This window comes from Ochotona princeps, chromosome 19 (assembly GCF_030435755.1).
Source record: "Ochotona princeps isolate mOchPri1 chromosome 19, mOchPri1.hap1, whole genome shotgun sequence".
In the NCBI taxonomy this organism is placed as follows: domain Eukaryota; kingdom Metazoa; phylum Chordata; class Mammalia; order Lagomorpha; family Ochotonidae; genus Ochotona; species Ochotona princeps.
The window spans coordinates 14,651,813-14,670,067 of record NC_080850.1 but is presented as its reverse complement, the minus strand read 5'-3'; the positions used below and the strand labels follow the sequence as shown (position 1 = coordinate 14,670,067).

The 18,255-nt window shown below is 38.6% G+C and overlaps 1 long non-coding RNA gene across 1 annotated transcript in view; it reads right to left on the bottom strand.

Annotated features, from left to right (window-relative positions):
* LOC131482670 (uncharacterized) overlaps nt 1-14,697 on the bottom strand; it is a 141,545-nt gene extending 126,848 nt beyond the window's left edge. The window contains exon 1 of the long non-coding RNA XR_009247219.1: nt 14,645-14,697. This is a non-coding gene — a long non-coding RNA (uncharacterized LOC131482670). The remainder of the gene's footprint in view (nt 1-14,644) is intronic.
* Between the last annotated feature and the right edge of the window lie 3,558 nt (nt 14,698-18,255).

Here is an 18,255-nt window from a genome sequence, read left to right as displayed (position 1 = left end):
TATTGTCGTTTTCAAAACACAAATAACTTATGTATGGACATAAAATTAAAGTCCAGAGTCCATTCATTCTACTTCCTAACATACTAATCACAGCTTCTTAATTATTCCTGCCTTTTTTCATGCCTTTGTCATCCTCTCTCTGGAATGTTCTAATAGTATCTGATGTAGATACCTTCTCTTTTTGAATCCCTGATGATTTCTCATATAGGAGATACAGCTATTTTCCTAAGAAGCAAATATTCAATGTTGTTCCATTTTAAGATGGCTTCATACTAGCTTCAGGAGATAATATAATGGAACCATGACCTGCTTTTCATCTGTTATTCTGTAATGACAGTGAGGTCCAAAATGTGGGACATGTGGGACTGTGTGGGGTATTATGGTACACTGGTTTAAGTTATCACTTGCAACAACCACACCCCATATTGCAGTGCATGTTAAAGTCCTATCTGCTCTGTTTTTTATACAGTGCTGTACTGATATACCCTGGGAAAGAGCAGATAAGAGACCTAGATGTATTCCAGGCTCCTGGTTTTGGCTTGGTCCAGCCTTGGCTGCTGCAAGCACCTGGGGAGTGACCCAGCAGATGAAAGACACTCATTCTCCAGTTTTTTTCACTCCCAGCCTTCCTTACCTTTCTCTCTTCAAGTAAATTTAAAATTTAAACAAATTTTAAAATAGACACAATGGGTTAAGGCACTGTCTATAATTCTGGCATCCCATATCAGATTGCCAGTTGGAGTTCTTGATGCTCTGCTTCTGTTCCAGCTGTCTGCTAACCTGCCTAGGAAGGCAGCAGGAGATGGCTGAAATACTTAAGCCCACCACTGATTTCCATACTTAGGGAACCTGGGTGAAGCTCTTGGTTGCTGGCTTCCGCTTGCCCAGATCCGGCTGTTGTGGCCATCACAGAGTAAGCATGTGGCTAGAGCATCACTCTGTCTCTTCCTCTTTGTTGTTCTGCCTTTTGAATAATTATCTTTCTTTTTTTTAAAAAAAGGCACTGAATTTCTCAAATCTTAAACTCAGCCAGCCATAGGAGACCTAACTGAGATACATACATATATATAACAGATATAGATAGGAAGATAATGTATTTTTAAACTGGGAATTGGCTGATCCAGCCATCTCAGCAAGCTGTTTTCTCTGTGTCTTTAGCGAAGGGAAGGGAAGGGAAAACAAGTCAAGGAGAGTAAGAATGAGTTGGGGCCATGAGACACTGAAATCTACTGGTTCTTTCTCTTTCTGCCCTGACAAGGATGCCCTGTACAAAAACACAGTTACCTGGCCCAGAAGATGGGGAGGCTAAACAATGATCATAGGTGAAGAAAATAAGTTTGAGGTCTAGCTTCTGCCTCAGTGTAACAGAGTCGGCCAATCAGCGAATGTGTCTGTAAGCGATTATTGGTCCCCCTTTGCTCTTCAAATCTCCCTACAATCCTCACGATTGCACATTTTCGCTGAAGAGATATAAGGGGCAAGTCCCAAACAATGTAGCTGAATGGAAGCAAGAGGATACATTACAAAATCCTCATGTCACCTTTTTTGTAAGCTCAAAAAGCTAACATCCCCCCACTTTTTTCAGAGTACATCTTTTTCAGTGTAGGAATGTACTTTTCCTTCCCAAGGTAGTGAACTTCATTAAGGCAGGGAATATTCTTGGTTTTACTCCCTGCTGTATTCACCCCAACAAAGGCCTTTGACTAATACACACAAATACATTTTTTGGATAATAAGTGAAGGAATGCATCATTGCATAAAAGACACGAATACTGCAAGAATAAAAATATGTGAATTAGTGGGGCTGGTGTTGTAACATAGTTGGTTAAGTCACCATTTGCCACACGAGCATCTCATGTGACATTTTCTGACCTCCAGCCACTCCACTCTCAATTTAGCTCCCTGACAATGCACCTGGTAAAGCAATCCAGTCCAAGAACTTAGGCCCTGCCACAGCAGAGGGAGTTTCAGGCTGCTGACTCTGGCCTGGTCTAGCCTCAGCTATTGTGACAATTTCTGTTTATTTGGAAAACAAAAACAAAAAACAAGAGAAGGAAGATTTTTTTCTGTCTCACCATAACTCTCTCTACAACTCTTCCTTTCGGATAAACAAAATACATATTTTTTAAAAATCTGCTAATTTGCATGTTTCTGATTTTGTGAAAGGTCATAGTATGTTTAAAATATTATTCAAGAAGAGCTCTTTTCAGATGTAAAATTGTGATTCCTGCAAATATTGTGAAACAGAAATAATAAACAGCCATCTACAGAAACATCCAATCACAAAAATATAGGAAACCAGTTTTTGAGACAATGAACATTAGATCATAAAACCAACAACCTTGAGAAATAAATTAGGTGACCTGCTGTGCCACCACACTGGCCTGGGTGTAAAGAAAAGAAAGTAGGAGGGAGGGAGGTAAGGAATGCGGCCAGGTGGGTGGGACATATTACTATGTTCCCAAATATGTATTATGAAATAGGTAAAACTTGTTTGTTCATCGTATGTAAATAATTTAATACAAGCTTATTTCCTAACACCTGAATCGTGAAAAGAGCATTTTTAAAGTTTAAAAAGTGAATTATTTATGAATAGAAGCTATAAAATACATGAATTCTGAAAATATTACACTGAATTTTTAAAAATCAGACAAAAAATGTCACTTAGGTATTTAAGATTCCATTTATGTACAATGTTCAGATGGGTAGAGAGATATGAACCCAAGGAAAAAATGTTTGGGTAGCAGTGAGGCGCACTGGGTTCAGTTGTTCTGATGCCAGCATCTGATGCTGCAGTGCCAGTTATAGTCCCTGCTGCATTTCCAATCCAACTTCCTGCCAGTGTGACTCACTAGCCAGCAGGTGACTCAAGTCCTTGGCCTCCTGCCACTTCCAGAGGATGAAGTTCCTGAATTCAGTCTAAACCAGATCAGGATGCTGAAGCCCTTTAGGGAGTAAACCAGGGCGTGCATGGTCTCTGCCTCTGCTTCTCTGTTGCTCTGCTTTGTAAATAAATAGATACGTAGTTTAAGAATTTCTTTATTCATCTGAAAGTCAAAGTCACAGCAAGCGCAGGAGCTCTTCTACCTATTTGTTTGCCTCCCAACTGGCTGCAATGACCAGAGCTGGGGCAGCTAGAAGACAGGAACCCGAAACTCCATCCTGGTGTCCTACACGGGTGGCAGAGACCAAAGCACTTGAACCGTCTTCTGCTGCTTTCCCAAGATAATTAGCAGAGAGTGGGATTGCTGGTAGAGTAGCTGAGGCTTCAACTGGTGCTCCTATGGGATGCTGGAGATATAGGCTCCAGTTTAACCCACTGCCCTACAACACCAATTTAATAAGTTTTCTTTAAAAAAAATAAATCATGCTTGGAGCTTTGGTTGTAATAGGCAAAACTGGATAAAAACAACATTTATATCAATAAACTATGTTCATTCATGCAAGGAAATACTATTCAACAGCAGAGAGAATGAAAAGGAAATGCAGTGATAGAAGATAGTTACAAAAATTGTTATGGTAAAGAGTTGTATTAAAAATATGTGGAGTCCTTGAAAATGCAACCAGAGGGCCAGAAAGGCTCAATGGCTAAATTCTTATGTTGCAAGCACTGGTTTCCTATATGGGCACCAGTTCATGTCCCGGATGCCCCATTTCCCATCTAACCTTCTGCTTATGATTTGGGAAAACAATAGCAGATGGCTCAAAGTCTTGGGACCCTCAACCTGATAGGCAATGCAGAAGAAGCTCCCTGCTTGGAGTCAGTTCAACTCCAGCCATTGTAACCCCTTGGCGAGTGAACCGCTAATGGAAGATCTTTCTCTCAGTCTCTTCTCCTCTTTGTAAATCTGATCTGCCTTTTTAATAAAAATAAATATATGTTTTTTTTAAAAATGCAATAAGAAATCAGTCCAAGTTCCAGAACATACCATTTTCATTAATAAACATAAGCAAATATGACAATATTAATACTTCTAGGAAAAAATTCTAGGCACAATGGGAAATCACTTCATACTTCTCAGATTCATTAAAGTTTAAAAACTTGAAATCAACGTTGGTAAGAACATAGAAAAAATAATACTCATACCCTCTATTAGATCTGCAAAATCACACAATCAGTTAGAAAAAAACCTTATTTCTTAACTTCAATTGATGTGATTTAGCCATTTACTGCTAAATATTTCCATAACAGAACTGAAGAGTTATGTCCCTACAAAGACTTGTACAATGATGTTCAGAGCAACCTTATATATTATAATGAAGAATTTAAATCTTCACATATTCATTAATAGGTGATAAAACAAATTGCCAATTGGTAAATACGTTCTACTTAACAATGGAAGCAAATAATTCATCAATACATGCAATATTTTTCAATGGATTTTGAAACTGCTATGCTTAATAAAAGGAAAGGGAGAGTACATACATTTTTTCCATATAAACCTATGTAAATATTTGAGAAATGCAAATCCATGTATAATGACAGAAAATATATTAATTAATGCCCATACAGGAATTGCAGAGATAAGCAGGAAGCAAGGATTGGAAGAGGGCATAATGGAATCTCTGCGGGTGATGGATATGTTCATTATCCTGGTTGTGGTGATGATTTCAAAGGTATATAACCCTAGTGTCAAAATACATCAAAGCATATACTTTAAATTCATGAAGTTTATTAGATTTTAAACCTCCTTAGGCTCTTTTTAAAAAAATGGGCCTCTTCAGCCATTCAAGTGGCACAAATTTTGAGTGATACTGATTGTCACATAACTTCTAAGTCAGTGTTAAAACTGATAGCAAAGGTACAATAAAGCTCAAAACTTTCACAACAGTTTACCATTTGCCACTTCAAGAATCCAAGAAAATAGTTCTCCATACACCCAACCAGCTCTTCTCAGGTTTTTTTTATTCCACAGCTCAATGATTTTTTTGGTTTTCACTGTAATAAGTGAAGCTAGTATATACGTCAAACAGCTTATTTCTGCCATTCTATTTTTAGTCTTTCTCAATCTAAATTTAAACCCAACGCTTTTCATATCAACCGTTGTACAAAACTAATTAATTTTATAGACTACCAGTTAAATGATTGGAGCAGTAACATAACATTAAAATGAAAAAAACAATTGCAAAATTACTCCCCAAGGCTTGAATTCCTAAAGTTGCTTGAGTTTTGCAGTTTACAAAGTCAGCCTCAAACTGGAGAGTTTTTGAAAAATAATGAAGCAATGACAATAATAAAAAAGTAAGACAGAATGATTCTTGTTCTACAATGACACATGTTCAGCAAAAAGATTAACTGGTTATTCCCCAAAGAAATAACCATGAGAGTGCCATTAGTCAATGTGCTTGCTTTTTAGTTGATCTATGTTTATTACTTCCAGACCTGGTCAAAATGATTTATTGTGCAATCCCCAGTTTTTATTATCTTGTCTCATACATTTTTCAGTAGGGACTGACCATAATTTCTTGCAGTTATGCTAACAACAAGAGAAGGATTTTAGGATGATTTTCCTTGGAGACCATTTAAAGTTCATAATACCTGGATAATGTAAGTGATTTGTGGTTTGTAACTTATGTAGGAAACGCTGCAGAAAAGTCCCCAACTAGAAATTTCATTTTTGGTGAGACTGTGCTGTTGTTACACAATAACATGAGCTAAGTCATTGAGCCTCCGAAACATAATTTGTAAGTCCATTTGCAACAAAGCTAATGAATTTTACTTGGGAAATATTCACCCATGGTCTAGTTCCAGGATTTAGCTACTGTGTATACTTGTATATAACTTAAAAGAAAAAGCTGTTAATTTCTTTTTCACAAAATATATTCATTAATTCACGTACCAAATATTTACAAACAGCCTGTCATACTACGTAAAAATGCTAAAATACTGTACTTAATAGAGATATAACATTAAAAACCTGCAGCAAGGTACCTTACAAGAAATGACTGAAAAGAACAACTCCTTGGATATTTGTCTTGGGAGTCAACTACAAGTGTGGTAAAACAGGTCCTAGGTTCTAGTGTAATATACCGCAGAGTTGGGGTAATTTAACTCACAATAATTTATTAACTATAATTTTAAACATGTTTACTGAGATAAGTATTAACTAGTCTCACTTATCACATGTCAATAACAAGAATCAAACTATCACAATGAATTCAACAATTGTGTATATAAATTCTGCATAAAAGAGTGTTACAGATTTTTCAATTTTCTAGCCATCTGTTTATCCATCCATCCTCTCAAATGGTGTTCTCAGCACAGATTACCAATTGGGTATTGTTAAGTCTCAATTAGTAGTAGAATTTAACCTTTCAGGTAAGAATTACAACAGTCATTAATTCTACACTCTGTAGAATACAGCTGCAACAGTGACAAAGAAAATCTTTCTAGGTAAGGAGGAATTAATGCTCAAGGGTTTTGCAGAATACACAAATGGAGGAAAACAAACTAACTGTTTTGCAGTACAAATGAACAGAACTACTACCTAAAATAATTTTACATGGACCATAGAAAGTGTGTAACACTGCTTAAAACTTAGTAAAACTGAACATTTAATAAATGAATGATCAGAACTTGCTAGGACAATCATGCAAAAATAAGTAACAACATATCTCAACATGAGAAAGCAACCTGCATTCCTATATTCACAGCAACATAAGCCACAATAGCAAAGACATGGAAATAGCCTAGATGCCCATTAAAAGAAGACTGGATAAAGAAACTATGGTACATCTACTCTGTGGAATACTACTCAGCCATGAAAAAGAAATTGTGCCAACTGCAACAAAGTGGTCCCAATTGGAGACCATTACGTTTAGTGAAATAAGCCAATCCCAAAAGGACAAATATCATATGTCCTCTCTGATATAAGACAACCTTCATCAAAAATATAAAACCAAAGATATAAAGGAAAATGTGTATACACTTGTAATCTCACTAATGAACGGTGTAATGTAGACCAGATACTGCAAAACCAAAGAACTGCAGTATGCATCTCTATTATCAAATAAAAGGAGTCCCCCAATAAAACTGTTAAAAACATGTTGGCAGGAAAATACTAGGCTCTTTACCCTTGCTGATACCTACAATGTCATGACACACATAAAGAGCAGAATGCTGAAGTTGATACTGCCACTAAAGGAGTATGTTATTGCAAAATACAGGGGATAACGGGGTGGTATTGAGGGGAGGGAGGAAAGGGAAGGAAAGGGGGAAACCCTACATCCACAAAACTATAAAAGGGAAAATAAGAATAAAAAATAAAAATCACTCTTTCTTTATATACCTCTATATGAATAGATCTCATATGCTTCATATATACCTAGGCAAAAACATTGTACCTAATATATAAAACACATATTATTTTCAAGAACACACAGGCAATTAAAAAATAATCCGTAGTGTCCTTATGATAAATCACAAGATTTAAAGGTCTGAATCACTGTTATAGATATAATGGCATCATACTCAATGAACTAAACTGTATGATTGAATACAATTCAACTACACCAGCATTTAAGAAATGAACTTCTAAATAACTTCAGAGTGAAAAATATTTTGATATGTTAGGAAGAGGCTTAAACTGAATAATGGCAATAAATATTAAAATGGATAGTATGCACCTAATGCAGACATTCAAGGAAATTTTCAGTTTTAAATTCATGTAGGACAAAAATAAAAAAGGCTAAAAATAAACCAGCAGATTATCCATCTTAGAAATTAAGAAACACACCCTGAGTTAAATCCAAAGGGACATTGTAAGGACACCATGTAGTAACAAAATTAAAGCTTAGATATTTGTTGTTTTTTAAAAGACTACAAATTTGAGAAACCTTTGAGACCCACTGAATTATAATAACCAGGAATGAAAAAGGGGGATCCTGAAGGATTAAAAGTAGAAAAAGAACCTCAAAAGAAATAACATTAAGAAATTTAAACATTTACATGAGTGAGGAAACTCTCTGAAAAGCACAATTCATCAAAATGCATATAAGAAAAATATAGAAATGAATGGGAATACGTATGATAGGGAGATAAGCTATCCAGTAAAACATGCAACAATTAGAGAAGTAATCACCATATTTAGTATATTGAAACTACAAACTACAGTAGAGGGCTTGAGATTATTATTATTATTTTTAATCCAAAGGGAAAGTCTTTTTAAAAGACTGGAGATCATCGACACTTCATGAAGGGGATTTATAGTGGACCTTTTAAAGGGCACATTCGGCTGGATAAGCCTTCTGTATCTGAGACAGCAGATTTATAACATGAAGGTCAAAAGACTGAGTGAGAAGATGCACCATATGGTAATAAATAACATAACCTTAATCTTCAGTATATTTCATGTTTCTGTTTGTAATTTATCATTTATGAGAGAACTGCGACTCAGAATCTTGCTCAAGGTCACACAACGAATATGTGGTAGGGGATGCATCTCAACTGGTTTGCTAATAATCCAGTGTTCTACATTGTTACTGTAGTTTAACCCCATTGATTTATTAGTGAACAATTATAGGGTTCAAGTTTGCTGCAGATAAAGGTATTGAATATGGATTTTTGGAAAAAAAAACTTTCATAATTCTGCAGCGACTTTCATATTTTCAAACAATAAGTAGACTTACATACGACTTGTTTTCAAAGCTCATTTTACACCTGTTCTGCCTCAGTTTCAAATTGTTTCAGTGCTTGGATAACACATGAAAGACAATCTCTGAGATAAATGGAAAGGTCATCAATCATACTCTGCTTCCTTACAGGCTGTGCAGGAATGAGTGTAACAAGCCAACACATGGAACTATGCTTACTTCCGTGCTAGACGCAAACCTACTTTTTCTTTCTTCTTAATGTATACAGCTTTACCCATTTCCTTCTGTGGCTATTTTTCTTTTTGAAGATTCTAGGCATTCCACTCACCTGATATTCAGATGACTTCAGAGGAAGATCAAAAACACCAGCCTAGTGTCAAGGAGCGTAAGATGAAAAAGCTGCTACTTTCAAATTTTTAAAAACTGTTTTCCTTTTATTTTAAAGGCAGAAAGACAGAATCCTAAGTGGAGTAAGGTCCCACATCTGCTGGTTCACTCCCTGAATGTCCCCAACATCCAGAGTGGGCCAGGACGAGGCCAGAGGCAGAATCCAGGTCTTTCTTAGGGGTGGTGGAGATTGAGTTACTGGAGCCACTGTCTCCTGCCTCACTGGACTAACTTTGGAGGGTCTCCTCAACTTCTTCAGTCCTCAGATTTGTCAAAATTAAAACAAGCAGTTACGGTGCCTACCTCTTAGAATTGTACAAAGACCATTCTGGTGAACCATGAGAAATAATGTCCAGGAAATGCTTAACCTCAAACGTGCAATACATTTTAATTATTAAAAGTGATGCTGATTTTGATTACGTTATACTTAAGCGATGATTGTAAGCCACAGAACTCACCCTTAGCTGATTTAAGCTGAAAAGAAATGAACTGGAAAAAAAATATTGATAGCTCACTAAACCAGAGGCTGAAAGGACTGGCAGCAGGAAGAATGACTGGAACCTGGGTGACTACAGGCAAACCTGCCTACGGGATCCACAGGTGAGGACACCACTGAGCATAGCAGAGGCCACGTCTTCCACTGTAGCCAGTAGGGACACAGAGCAAATGTGGATTTTTTTTTTTTACAACATCCCTAGAAACCTGCTACTGCTATTGCTTTTCTATGCCTCTTTCTTTGAGTCGCTGGTTTTCATTTTATTATTCCTAGCGACTGTTTTTAAGCAGCAAAGCCTAGGCCACATGTTTGTTTTTAACCTGTGAGGGGCACAGATAAGTTCTCACCTAGACCTCAGTGTGTTTCCACACTGCCGATACCATTACAAAAATGCAACAATATAGGCATTTCAAGTTCCAGGAAGCCAATAAAAGAAGGTGTCCAGTCACATGCTGAGGATGAGAAATCAAGATGACATATCCCTCTGAAATTTGGAAGGGGCTCCTGTTTATTTGAACTTTCTGCTGTTTCTGCTGGCTGTTTTTCTTCTCCCTACTTCCCTCGGGACCATGTTGTAAATATGGGGCAGAGACTTGCAGAGACTCTGTGAACCTTGTCGGTTTCCTTGTGGCAGCAGATGGCAGGGAAGGGACTCCTCTGTGTAAATTATCATTTTTTGAGGAGGAAGATCATCTGACAAAATGGGGAAGCAGCAGACCCAGTAGCACATTTCTACTCTATGTCCAATATTGTTGGTAAAGGATTTAATGTCCAGTATTAATAGAGTTATAAGGTTAGTATTCATCTGCTATTGCTTCGGTATAACCTACAATAATAATCTCAAATTTTTGATAAATTCCATAAAATGTGATCTGAAGTAAGACACACAAAACTCCTCTTGTGGCTGCCTGCAGGATCCCCAGCATTCAATTTTTACCCCGCTGTAAGAGAGAAATGAACAGTGGATGACTCAGCATTGCCATTTGTGAGGGGCCATGGAGACCCTTTAGTTTCCGAGTGAGAGAGCATCACACGCAGTACTGATTCTACTTTCAAAAACCCTGATGTTCTACAATATCTAACTCGTTCTTAAAGAATTCTCTCCAAAATATTCTAAATGAAAGCCAAACACCCTATTGATACAACCAAATTATGGTTACAACGATTAAAAGATTTAAAAAATAGGCTAATCAAGCTGTACCACCTGCTGTTAACCATGATTCCTTTGTTTATTAGTATGACATTTAGGGCCATTCTTCTGGCTCTGTTTGGTTTTATTGTTTCTGGGTTCGCAGGCATCAGTAGCAGCCTGTGAAATGATTTCTGACAACTTGAAGCAGTGGAAGAACAGGCTAGGGTGTACAAGGTCTCCTCATTACAGATAAGCCTGGGGGCTTCACTCTGGCAGGGTTCCTAAAACAGAGTCACACAATCTTCATGGACATTATGACTGAAGTTAGAGTGAAGTGAGTCCAGATGCCAATATCCCAAGGTATTCTGCACTGTTAATTCTCATAGACCAAATCCAAATCCTTCCTAGAGAAAGATAACATCTTTCTAGAGCTCAAGCTATCATTGCACATCGTTTTTCAAATATAATGCCTAGAATGCATTACGAAACAACAAAGTCAGAATCAACTATGCAGCATTAAGAATATTGCAGGAAAACAGATTAATATAAATGGAAACACACAGCATACAGGTAAGGGAGCCTTGAAATATAGATAATTAAATGAATATAATCTTTATATCAATAAAATAAGAAATGGACAGTTTTGGACAAAGTGCCATAAACATATTTAAAAATATGGGTAGAAGGTCATTCGATTACAGTGAACTGTCAAGCGAAGTATTAACCAGGCACTTAATCAGGAAGGAATCAAGCTGTCTCAGTCCAGGATCACTGCCCAAGCTTAGGTATCACTGACATGGGCTAATGTCCCAAGTACCTCAAAATCTTTATCTTGGCTCCTTTCTACATCAAAACATCCAATGCATCCGACATGTCTAAGAGCTGTCTCCAAAGATGCAACAACCAGCCACCCTTGCAACGTTTCAAATCCCGCAGCAAAAATCACAACCACACAGAAGAGCCAAGAACTGTCCCAAAGTCATCTCGCTGAGGGAGCTCACATCTCCTTATCACATCATCAGTATGAGAGCACGTATCCAAACTACACCTGCGGGAGCTAATAGCTGCTGTTACAGGTAATGACCAACTTCCCCTTTTGAATAGTCATTCACTCCTGACCCCAAGTAAGAGGCCCTGCTTTCCTTTGCCTGGGCAGGCAAGCCTTTGAAAAGAATTCCTCATGGCCTCTTTATGTGCTGTCATTTTGTTTGACAACCACAATGGGGGATGGTTTTCATTTATCTCACCAACAGGGGAACTATGTATAGGGAAAGTAATTAAAAGTGAGATATAAACCCCCTACCATAATGTAATATAGGGTGCCTGTAACACCAGGAGGAATTCTTGAAAATTTAACTACTTCCTCAATTTGAGGACGTTTACTTTCTAGTCTATGGAAGACATTGACAGGATAAATTCAGGTATATCACATGGGGAAAAAATCTTCTATAATGTAGAGTAATACTTCATATCTGGATTCTCTAACATACAAATGACATAAAATGTGAGTATGGAGAAGTAGTATTAATTTCATCCTAAAATGACATTCACAGTCCTAACCATGCAAAGCCATGGTTATTACTTACTTGAACTAAATATGAAAAAAACCTATTGTTCACACAAAGAAATTTAAATCTAGATTTAGTATTACATGGCATTAAGAAATTTGTATGCGGGGCCCGGCAGCGTGGCCTAGTGGCTAATGTCCTCGCCTTAAACGCCCCAGGATCCCATATGGGCGCCGGTTCTAATCCCAGCAGCTCCACTTCCCATCCAGCTCCCTGCTTGTGGCCTGGGAAAGCAGTCGAGGACGGCCCAAAGCTTTGGGACCCTGCACCCGCGTGGGAGACCCGGAAGAGGTTCCTGGTTCCCGGCTTCGGATCCGCACGCACCGGCCCGTTGCGGCTCACTTGGGGAGTGAATCATCGGATGGAAGATCTTCCTCTCTGTCTCTCCTCCTCTCTGTATATCTGAGTTTGTAATAAAAATAAATCTTTAAAAAAATAAAAAAAAAAAAGAAATTTCTATGCAATGTTATTTGATAGTGACTCCATGAGTATATAAGAAAATGCCATTTGGAAGGGACACAAAAACAGCTTGGTGTTAAATACTACTATATCTCTATTTTCTAAAAAAATATTCCAAAGCAAATAAAGAATTACACGAAACAGTAAGAGACCAAGCATATTGAGGACTATTAAAGTTGAACAATTGCTACTTGGAGCTGTTTTTCATGTTCTGTTTGCAGTATATTTAGCAAAATCCGTAATAAACAGCTTACAATGATCAAAGTACAAAACAATATGATTTGCAAACAAACCACAGTAGCTGAGGCAGATGTAAAATCATAAAATCAAGCTATAATACTATATTAATGCAGTCATAATCATTACACCAACTCATAAAGCATATACATACATAAATATATATATATATATATACAACTTATTCTATGTTTGGAAATATCTATCACTTGTAAAATTTATCTAGTCACAAAAATTGATCAGTAAAGTAAATTACAATTGCCCTACAGCAAACAGTTTGAAATGCAATCTTTGCTGATAAAGAATAGGCAACAAATCAGGAAATATATATACTAAAACATTTCTGTTCTTCCATAAACCTGACATAAACAAGCAAAATTTAACAGACTGAATTCAATCACCTAAAATATACAAGTCAAAACCATAAAATGTATGTGCTTTCAGAATACATACAAACCATGCAATATTTTTGCAGGGCAAGGATACCTTTCAATTGGAGCTAAGACCAGCCTGAAAAACCTTAAAAGATTCTAAGTAACTGAACCTGCATTCCAAACATGATCTTAAGAGACCAAATAATGTTGCGACAGCTCAGGCTCTGGAGTTCGAAATTAGGAGTTTGAAATACTTCTCTGCTTCTATTAGTTGGTGAGCCTTAAATCCTCTCTAAAATGGGTATAAGAATGGATTCATTGCTTTCTGAGGATTAAATAACAAGACTAGATTATACTTAGCACATTACTTGACCTAATATAAGCATTCAACAACTGGCAGCTCTCAGACATCTCCACTTCCCTTGCTACAACCCTCGATTTTCCTGAGGAAACTTCTCCCTTCTGTGTTTTGACATTCAGCTACTTTCTCCCATTCTACGTATAGGTGGCACAGGACAGCAAAGACTGAATAGGACCCAGGTCTTTGACGTCAAGAAAGCAGTCAGGAATGATATGAAAAAAAAGTCAGTAGCAAGTGTTTTATTGAAAGATTATTATTATTTTTTTAATTCGGAAGGCAAGAGAGAAGAGGGAGAAAGGGAAGGTGCGAGAAAGAAAGAGTTTGGGGCAGAGAGGGAGAGACAGTACAAGACGGGGGTGGAGCAAGGGGGAAGAGAAGGGGGTTCAAGAGAGAAGGGAAAGAGAGAAGCAGAGATGGGGAGAGAAGGACAGGGTGCAAACGAGAAGAGCTGCATGCCAGTCCTGGCCTTCTAAACAAATATAAACCTGGTTGGAGAACGGGGTCTGCCTATTTTCAGACCAAGGAGAAGAAAACTCATACCACGTAACGCCTATAGAAACTATTATCTCCCCGTGATTGTTTCCTCTGCCTCCCTGTCTCATTGGCATGAACTCCGGGCCTGAGGAGTCTTCCATTACACTGGCCATAGCAGGTTTTCCCAATGTTTCACTAGTGATTTTGAAGTCGGGCTTTAAATCTGAGTGTGAGGGGCTCAGCTGTGCATTGTCTAACGCTGAGCAACACCCCTATCCCCCAACTCACAAGATACCAGGAGCACACCCAAGTTTGAACAATCACAGGGACAAGTGTGCAAAACTATCCTAGCTGAGGCCCACTGTACATTAGTGATTCGTTTGCCATAGAGAATGTTGCTCTCTGTAGCACCAATTGCCGTCAATTATCCTAATTACCGTCTGCTCAGGCAGAGGGTTCGAAGATTAGAATTCCAACAGATTTCTTGCCACTCTGGCAAGTTCACACTAGTCAACTTTCCCTTTAAAGTACAAAATTTATAAAGAAAGGTATAATTCGACTCACGGTTTTGGAGGCACGGAGCTCAAGATTTGGCGGCCCTATTGGTCTGGCGTCTGACGTGGGTCGCGGCGAGCGAAGCTTGCGTGGAGCGCCGCGTGCCTAATGAGCCAATGAGAGACAGCTGGGCTGAACTCACTTCTCTAGTTTTCTCGCGAGAACAAGCTTGCGAATGCCAGCTCTCAGTGACCTCCAGAGGTCTCTGGACGAGGCCTCCGTTTTTAGTGTATTACGATTACCATCAATCAATTAACTGTCAATATAAGGCTTTGGGCTCAACTGTCTCTGTGAGTTGGGGCGATAATTCCTGCTAAGACTACAGCAAAGCCCTCATCTGAGACTGAAAATTCGATAGTCAAGAGACGGAGAAAGAAGAAACAAAAATCAAACGGAGTGGGTTGATCTTACATGAAGGTTGTACCCAGCCACTTCTAAAGTACTATATCCCCTTACTTCTTTAAAAAATGTGTTGGGTTTTTTTTAAATTTTTGTTTGAAAAGCAGAGTTACAGACAGAAGAGAGAGAAGAATCTTCCCTCCACTGGTTTATTCCCCAAGTGGTTGCAGTGGCTGGAGGCAAGCCTATACCAAACAGAAACTAGGAGCTTTTTCCAGCTCTCCCACATGGGAGCAGGGGCCCACGGATATGAGCCGCCTTTGCTGCTTTCCCAGGCCTTCAGCAGGGGGCTGTATCAGAAGTGCACCAGCTGAGACACAAAGCAGTTCCCACATGGGATGCTGGTGCTGCAGGCAGAGGTTTAGTGTCCTATACTATAGCCCTGGCCCTATATTCTCTCCCTTTTCAAAGGAAATATTTTCTTGCTTTCATTTATACGAATGGTAGTGCAGAGATCTTCCATTTGATGGCTCACTGCCCAAATGTACACAACAGCCAGGGCTGAGCCAAGCTGAAGGCAAAAGCCTGGAATTCCATCTGAATCTCCCATATGTACAGCAGGGCCCCAAGCACTGGAACCATCACTTACTGCTTTCCAGACAAAGTGCCTAAGCAGGAAGCTAGTTGAAAGTCAGCAGTGGAATTCAATCCCATGTTCTCTGATATGGAACATGGATGCCCCAAGTGATAAATGCGCTTGCTTCACCACAAAACCTGCCCTGCCCTGGGTGCCTTGGACTCCTAAGTGAGCTTAAACTGTGTATGATGCATTTTCAAGCTAGATTAGTTTTACAGCAACTGCATGGTTAGACCAAGATCTTAGATTTAGGATTTTGTGAGCAAATTATAATTGGGGACTATTTCACAGCTATACTCCTGGCAAAATTTGAAAAAACAGTTTTACAATACTTCTCCTAAACTCTGCGAATAAAAACATAATTTTATACGTGATTACAAGGGGCTCCAGGACAACTCCCTAAAGCCTGGGAGGTTCTAACTTTCAGGAGCAGATTTCGGAGCTTCATGTTCTAAAACAGGTTCTGATACCAGCATGTGGCCTCACAGATTCAAACTAATTTAGTTACGTCTCTGATATATTTTCATAAAGATACAGAACCAGAGTACCAAGAAATCTTTTGTAGTACTCAGAATCCTCCCACTCAGTGCCAAAGCCAGAGAGAAACAGAATGAAGAAAGATTCCAATTGTTTCCCTTGCATTAAAAGAAGAGAGGCCATCCATGCCTCACAATGCTCATTACTTTGTGCTGACTTACAATGAGTGCTCTTGGGGCTACTGAAAGATAGCATTGTGAGACCCACGGTAGCTGAGCATAGCACACACCATAGTAAACGCATTTGTCTGCAAGCAGCATGTGATGTGCCTTATTTCACTTCACCTTGAGCAATGATGAAGCTGGGACATTTTTTTTTTCTCTAAGAATTGCAGCATCCAATATGAGGCCGACTCAGCTCTGCACTTTGAAGAGAGCCTGGGGATTTACTAAGCAGCTTAAATAACTGTGCATTGCCTCAGAAACAGGTCCTCTTCCCTGTGGTCGGATGACTCCTGCAGACACGCCTGCCTTGTGTTATTTGTGAAAATAATGTTCAGTTGTTTCAGGCACAGGTCTCACAACCTGGCATCTGAATCCTTGATGGCTTCTGTACTCAGACGTCCAGTGTGTGGCTTATGTGATCTCCTTGTGATCTGGGGTTACAATAGCATATGTAAGCCCTGTTTTCACTTCAGACATCCTTCATTACTTCTCAGGCTCCGTTTACTCATGTCTGCAATGGGAAGTGAGTGACTCAGAAAACCTCCCTGCTTTTTACATACTATTGTGATCAGAAGCACAATGCAAGCTGTGAGTTTTATATCATGAGCCCTCACCAAAACCCACCCTAGAGGCAAGTCCAGCCTTTATCCCACATGAGAAGCAACCAACATCACCCAGAGATAGTGGATGACTTCCTTTCAGTTATGTAAGAAGGTGATGGGGAGCCAAGAAGACTCAGGCCTCACACTACTGTCTTGCCTTCACAGCACTACCACCTGCATCAAGTTCAATATTGTTCCCCTTGGTAGCTGTGCGTTACTCACAATTCCCCTTTAGGTTTAGGGGGCATCTCTCGCTAAGCATGTTCAGGGAGGCCTTTTGCCTGATATTCCTGGAGCCCTAATGTCAAGCAGCTGAAAATCCAAGACCTTTCAGCCTGTTGAACTTCCCTTGGTCCTTTCCTTTTACAATATTATTTGACTTCCAAGACTGGGGGAAAATGGGATCCTCCTCATTACCTGTGAGGAACATGTCAAGTTCTCCTGGTTTTATTTTATTCTAAAGCTCCATTTCTGTTGAACTTTAGCTTTCTTGTTTTGGTTATGGTTTTTTTTTTTTTTTGCAATTTTCTTTAAACAAATGAATAACATAACACTTTATCTTAATTTCCCCATGTAGCATTTACTTTTTTTTTTTTTTTTTTTTTTTGTGTGTGCAATTTTTTTATTATTATTAATTTCATTGCATAATGTGACACATTTGTTTTTATGCACTGGAATTCCCCCCACCCCTCCCCAAACCCTCCCCCCACCCCCACGGTGGATTACTCCACCTTGTTGCATTTCCATAGTTCAAATTCAGTTGACATTCTTTCATTGGAGGTTTTGACCAATCATAAAGTCCAGCATCTTATTGTCTTGGTAAGTTTTCTTGTTGAGACCATCTCTGGTCTGAAGGTAGAACCAACAGAGTATCATCCCAATCAAGTAAAAAACCCAACATAATATTTACAACCATTTACAACATTATGGCATTAATTGACATGGTATTGATTAACCAATATGCATTCTGTAACATTTTTTTTTGTAATGTTTAGGATAAAGGTAAAGGAGAAGTTGCATTATGTTCATTTTTGATCCCTTCATTTTCTAATGCAAATGATTTGGCAGGAAATGGAATAGTTCCAAGTCCTAGCTACCCTATAAGACTGATATTAATGACTTCCCATTTTAAACATCACTTACTTTAGCACTTCCAATACATTATCAGAATGCACACAGTAATGACCCTAGGCAAATCTGCACTGTCCAGTGGAAAAGGAAAAGATTTGTCCAATTACCTAAACCATGCTCACCTTCTTTGGCCTCTGGATAAGACATTTGTTGATACTATCTAAATTGAGCAAAATAAAAGTAGACAAATTGTACTGATTTCCTCTAGTC